The sequence below is a fragment of the Eumetopias jubatus genome, unplaced genomic scaffold, assembly GCF_037043125.1.
Source record: "Eumetopias jubatus isolate StellerSeaLion01/CBP00866 unplaced genomic scaffold, mEumJub1_p1.0 scaffold_4, whole genome shotgun sequence".
NCBI lineage: Eukaryota > Metazoa > Chordata > Mammalia > Carnivora > Otariidae > Eumetopias > Eumetopias jubatus.
This window is the reverse complement of record NW_028274810.1, coordinates 11,875,881-11,881,880: the sequence shown is the minus strand read 5'-3', so window position 1 is coordinate 11,881,880 and position 6,000 is coordinate 11,875,881. Positions and strand designations below refer to the sequence as shown.

The 6,000-nt window shown below is 39.4% G+C and overlaps 1 pseudogene; it reads right to left on the bottom strand.

Moving 5' to 3' along the window:
• Positions 1 to 2,691: 2,691 nt before the first annotated feature.
• LOC114208108 (small ribosomal subunit protein eS24 pseudogene) lies at positions 2,692 to 3,099 on the bottom strand (annotated as a pseudogene).
• Between the last annotated feature and the right edge of the window lie 2,901 nt (positions 3,100 to 6,000).

Below are 6,000 nucleotides of genomic sequence, written 5' to 3'. Positions count from 1 at the left end.
GGAGTCCATGGGCTTGCTGACCCTCCCTGCAGAAGAAAGGGAAAGTGGAGTTTCAGGAAGATGAGCCTGTCCCTTGGAGAGTATGTAGGACAGACTAGAAGCAGAGGATGATGTGGTGCTGGAGGAACCAGCCAGAGAGCTGTTTTAATGGTCCACCAAGGAATCCGTGGACCAGAGTGAGGCGGTGGAAATGAGGAATGAGCAAAGGATACAAGAAATATGTCAAAACAGAAATGGTCCACGGCACTTGCCCACTGATTGCTGTGCAGATGGAAGGGGCTTGGCCTTCAGTTAAAATGACTTCAGTTTCTGGCCTTTGCCAGTGGTCTTGCCATTGACTGAGCAGCTGGGGTAGGATGGCAGAGAAGGGAGAAAATAAGCTCAATTTTAGACGTCTTGAATTTGATGTGAGGGCCTAACTGACCTGTCAGTCCCTCCCAATTTTGCCAATTTAGAGATCTAGACTTAGAGAACTAAAAGGGGCCAGAGCTGTGGGGCAGATATCATTCTTTCATTTTTATTGTTACGATTTTCCAGGTCTTTACCTTCTGAAAAACTTTTGTTTCTTAACTTTGTGCCATTTTGGTTTTGCTCTCTATTAATTTTCCGTCCAGATCTAGCCCCTGAACACATCCAGCCCTGCTACGATGTGTGTGCTGGGGTGGGAAGCAGGGTATAGCTTCGGGTATCCTAACACACCAGGGTACTGAAGCCCTGTGATTCAGGACCAGCATACTGCGGCTCTAATTGATAGTATTTTCTACTTCACAGTAGCTGAGCTAAATTGCACAGACTTAGAGGAGTAAATGAAACAAGTGTTTTATGGAACAACAGGCAAACCATTTAAATCTATAACTACTATGCTTATGTTTCCTGCTTCCTTGTCTACAATGGAATGTAAGTGGTATCTATGAGCCACAGAGTCATTTCCTTTTATGTTTGCAAATAACACCACAGATGATATTATATCCTTGCTCTAGCTCCTAGGAGACTTAAAAGGCTGAGTTGGCAAAATAGGAAAGCTTAATCATTTATAAGGATGTAAACAACCAGATTTCCCCCACTACCACTAGTCCCAAAATGCTAGAATATGGAAGGAATTCATAGAAACCAGAAATACTGATTTTTTTTTTTTTCTGGCCACAGAAACAAAGATCGAAAAATTACATAGTTGGGCTTTTTTTTTCTTTTACTAGAAAGAACAGATACTTCTCTGAATTGCCTATAAAGTTTTGCCACTCCTAAGGTTATGTAAGTGATCCCAATGTTTAATCTTTTAAAATTGGAATTATGGATAAAAGTCCTCCTTGCGTTTGACCTTGAAAACCTTGCAAAGTATTTATAGTTTATTTTAAAACTTAAACTAAGAACAAAGACCAAAGGGACAGGCAGACATCTGTAGGCACTCAGGTTTAGAACCGAACAACAGCATAAATGAAGGACTGTAAAAATGGCAGGAAAAGTTTTCACTAATGGCTCATAAAAACAGGTAAAGAGGAAGGAGCTGCAGGTCTGACAAATCTGTCCTACAAATTGGCCTTTATTCTTCTAAAATACAGTACTCTACCACAGTTATAAATTACCTTGCCTTGAGACTCCACTGATTTGGTCGTGCTTTAATGCAGCAACACTGCTCCGATGGAAAGGGCTCATTGTCCTGGACCCTCTTTCACTCTCAAAAGCATGTGGATTTGGGCAAGACATGGTCACGTGTACGTGTCAGGGCTTGTGTAAGATCCAGAGCTCTTTATCAAATTGAATTTGTTCAAAAATTACTTGCTTTTATACTGTTTACTTCCTCTGTGCCAAGACTGATTGTGTTAGAGAAATGAAGATGTTGTCCTTACGTATAGGTGGTCTCAAGGTGCTTGCATGATACAATGTGAAAAGTGCCCTGTACTGATAGTGAACATTCAACAAACACATTTTTTTTGTTCTTTTCTGAGTAAGAATGATATATTTGTCAACCAAACATATTGTTGGGTTAGCCAGAACGATATAATGGTGACCGTGGGCATTTTGTTCTCTTGCTTTCTTTTTTTTTTTTTAATTTTATTTTTAAATTTTTTAAAAGATTTTATTAAAATTGGGGGAGGGGCAGGGGGAGAAAAATCTCAAGCAGACTCCCCGCTGAGTGTGGGGCCCATCGTCTCGGGGCCCATCTCAAGATGTGAAATTACAACCTGAGCCAAAATCAAGAGTTGGATGCTTAACCAATTGAGCCACCCAGGCGTCCCTGTTTTCTTGCTTTCACAGTGAATGGTTCTGGTATTTCCCTCTTACATAGAGTAACTTCTCTCCAGCAGGGGTTTTGAGATTTAGGATTTTTCCATTTGCTCAGGGAAGGGAAAAACCCTGAGTGAGTTTGTTGTCCGAGTGCCTGGATTCAAATTCCGGCTCCATGAAAGTCATGGCTGAGTCGGCGTAGGCTCCTTTCTTCTTTCGCTTTATTCCTCAGTGTGTATCTATAAAAATGAAGCTAATTAGTGTCTACTTCATAGCGTTGTCAAGATTAAAAGAGCTAATGCATGTAAGGACTGAGAATAGTGTTGATGTCATGAACACGCCTTACGCTTTAGCTTTTCTTTATATTATTTAAGTTCTTAGTTTATTAATCCTCTGATGAAAAATCTGCATAGTCACCACAGATAAAGTCACTTCAGAATCTTTACTCCTTTTGTTGTCCAATCTCTAGCTCGCTTTTTTTTTTTTTTTTTTTTGGCCAGCACCAACATTGGCTTTTGCAGTCCCCCTGAGTTTTTTCATTCCGTTCTTGCATTCCTTTTGCTATTTTCTTGATCTCTTTTTCTTCTCATGTAGGCCATGTCTTGCAAGTCTATGTTTGGGTTCATTTTTCTTTGCATAATGCAAGGAATCCTAAAGCATGCCAAAGCCTTGCCACCGCCAAAATTGGTTCTGAATCCAAATACAAAGATGACATCTGGTGTGGTCTTGTCCATTTCTGGCTACTTTTTCCTGAATTTCTGTCTTAGGTACTGTTGCCTTTCCAGGGTGAAGAACATCAATGACCATCTGTTTCTGCTGAAGTAGTCGGTTGGTCATGAACCTCCTGGTCCAGATAGTCACTGTGTGGTTCATGATGGTGGCCAAGTTTCAAGCAGCCAAGGAGGAAGAGAGCTTAGCTGTTATTTAAACACACACCCCTACCCCCACACAGAGGTTCAGCTCAGTATCCTTCACTTGCAGTGGGGAGGAAAAAGTTAAGAATCACCGCTTTAAAGGTTAAAGCTTTCCTTCCATGGTGTGAACAGAGCATTGGTATGTTATCTGTTTAGGCTGGACTAGGGGATGAAGATTCCCCTGACACAGAAAGGAGAAGGTGTTAGATATTACTTAGCATTTTGCTCCAATTTATGAAAATGAGGGATCTAGTGTCACAGATGCTAAATTCTATCCAGTGAGAGCTGGCTTGAAATCTTTACTGCAAAGATCACAAAGAAGCAGAATATTTCCCCAATTGAAGAAGGGTTACCTTCTGGGGTTTTTAATGCTGACAAGTCTGCTTTGTTTTAAAAGCAGATTCATTTCAGAATGTTTACATATTTTCACTTATTTAATGCTACTTCTAATATTTTCTCTACAAGTCCCCAGGATGGTAGCACCCACAATTATCCAGAAATCACTTCTGTATAAAACTGGCTTTTTGCTTATACCTTTATTTCTTAAAACAATTTTTTTTTTTTTTTTTAGTACCCACTGAAAGGAAACTCAAGCACCTTGAAAGATAGGCTGATTCCAAGCCTGTGGCAGGAAATTAAGAGTAGTCTGGGATATCTTGCTGTGCTGGAAAGCAAGGAAGCTATCAAGAACTAATGGGTCAGGTCAGAAAGACACAGGAACCACCCAGGGCAAGAAACTGGTAAAGGAATGAAAAAGAAAAAAGAAATGGAGCAGATATGGCAAAATCTCGACAATTGTTCAGTCTGGGTTACACACGTGTGGGGTTCATTTAGACCTTCTTTAATGCAAAGCAACTCCTATGCATTCTCCAGAAAACTAGACAACACGAATAAAATAAAAAGCACTGATAATTCTATCACTCGGAGATAATTACTGAGCTACTATTAATAACTTGTAATGCTTTCTTGACATTCTCCAGTGCATATGTAAATTTTTAAAAACAAATTTCTTCTCCTTCAACTTCTATCTTCCATGGCCTAAAAGCACCACTTGGATTATATCATTACACTGTTTTCTAATCTGAAAGGGCTTTCCATGCTTATTGAACATAGTTTGGGCTCCTTGACATTCAAGGTTTTCCAACATTCTTTCCAGAATTCTGTCTACTACCTTGTCTCCATAGACCCCTATGCTCCAGCTACACTGGATAGCCTACATTTCAGCTCAGATTGGATTCTGTATAGATGTCCTTATTTATAATCTGAATGAACACTCAAGACCTTTACAATAATATATTTTGGGATTTCATGGTTTAGTACTCTTGATACAACTAGCAACTTGTCCCAGCACAAAACTTAATTTTTGTGAAAAGGCCAAGAAGTTACATAAGCATTTTGCCGAGACCCAGGAAAAGAATCAAGAGCATGCAGTTCAGCCTGTAAGGGATGATTGGAAACTAAAAAAAAAGGTGGGAGAATCTGCCTCCACAGGTCATAATGTTTCTGTGATATTTGTTTCTGCTCTGTGGTGATGGAAGGAGTGATAGCAGGCCTCTTGTTTAGCTGAGCACAGGGAGCATGAGGTTCCCCAAAGGTCCTAGCATCACATTCTTCTAGAATTAGAAATTTTGGTCCCTTGAATAAGCTTGTCCTTTTTTTCAACAACACTGCATTCACCGTGCTCTACCTCTGCAGCTACAAAAGATAATTTTGGTAATCTAAAGTGTAACTCCATTGTTTCTAAACATCAGTTCTGTATGTCAATTATTTTGTGTAGATTTTTTTAATAACTGGAAAGATTCTTACTCATGATAGATGAATATTATCCTCTTGCTTATTTTTACCAAATCTTCTAAAAAGTAGCCTTTCCCCCCGCCCCGGCTCATACCATTATGGGTGGTCAAGACTAGGATCCAAATGAAAATCTATTCCTAAATTTCTTCCTTCCATTTTCTATCCCACATGCTTCCTAATACTTTGTATCAAAATATATGACCCTCTGCAAAGATGATTTGAAAAAGAGAATATTTGTCCCTCCATATGAGTTGTAGGATGGAGAGAAAGAGGGCTTTTTGTTATGCTCGTGTTCCCCAAACCTAAGAAAGCCCATCATGGTAAAATTCCCTTGTATTGTAGAGCCTTAGTCGGTAAAAGGGAATGGAAAATTGTTTTCATATATTTAATTGTTCAGTTACTTAAACTGCAATACACATTTTGGATCAATCCTTATGTTGTTGAAAATGGCTCAAATTCATTTCCCATTACTAGGCAGTGGGTGATTTTTAACTCCTCCACATCTTAAATGTTATGAGCCTATGAATCTTTCTCTCTGATAACTATGGCTTTTTGGTGTCTTATCGTCACTACTCAGAACCGTTCTCAATGTAATGCATCATTGCTGTAGTGATTATTAAGGGAATGGATAAAATCTTTCAGACTTGGGATGTCCCAAGTGAATTGGTTGTTTTTTGTTGTTGCTGTTTGTTTGTTTTTTTTTTTTTTAAAGAATACTCAGAACCTATTGTCTTGTGCTTTATTCTCTCTTTTAATTGTGGCAAACATATAGAACTAGTTGACAAGGCCAAAAGATTATGTTTTCAGGCACCTGGGCGGCTCATTTGGTTAAATATTTGCCTTTGGCTCAGGTCATGATCCCAGGGTCCTGGGATGGAGTCTGGCATTGGGCTCCCTGCTCAGCAGGGAGTCGGCTTCTCCCTCTGCCCCTCCCCCCTCGCTCTTCCCCCACTTGTGCATGCGTGCTCATGCGCGCTATCTCGCAAAAATAAAATCTTTAAAAAATAGATTGAGTTTTCCTTTGTTTCTTAGATATTAAAATAACCAAATCAGATATATATGTATT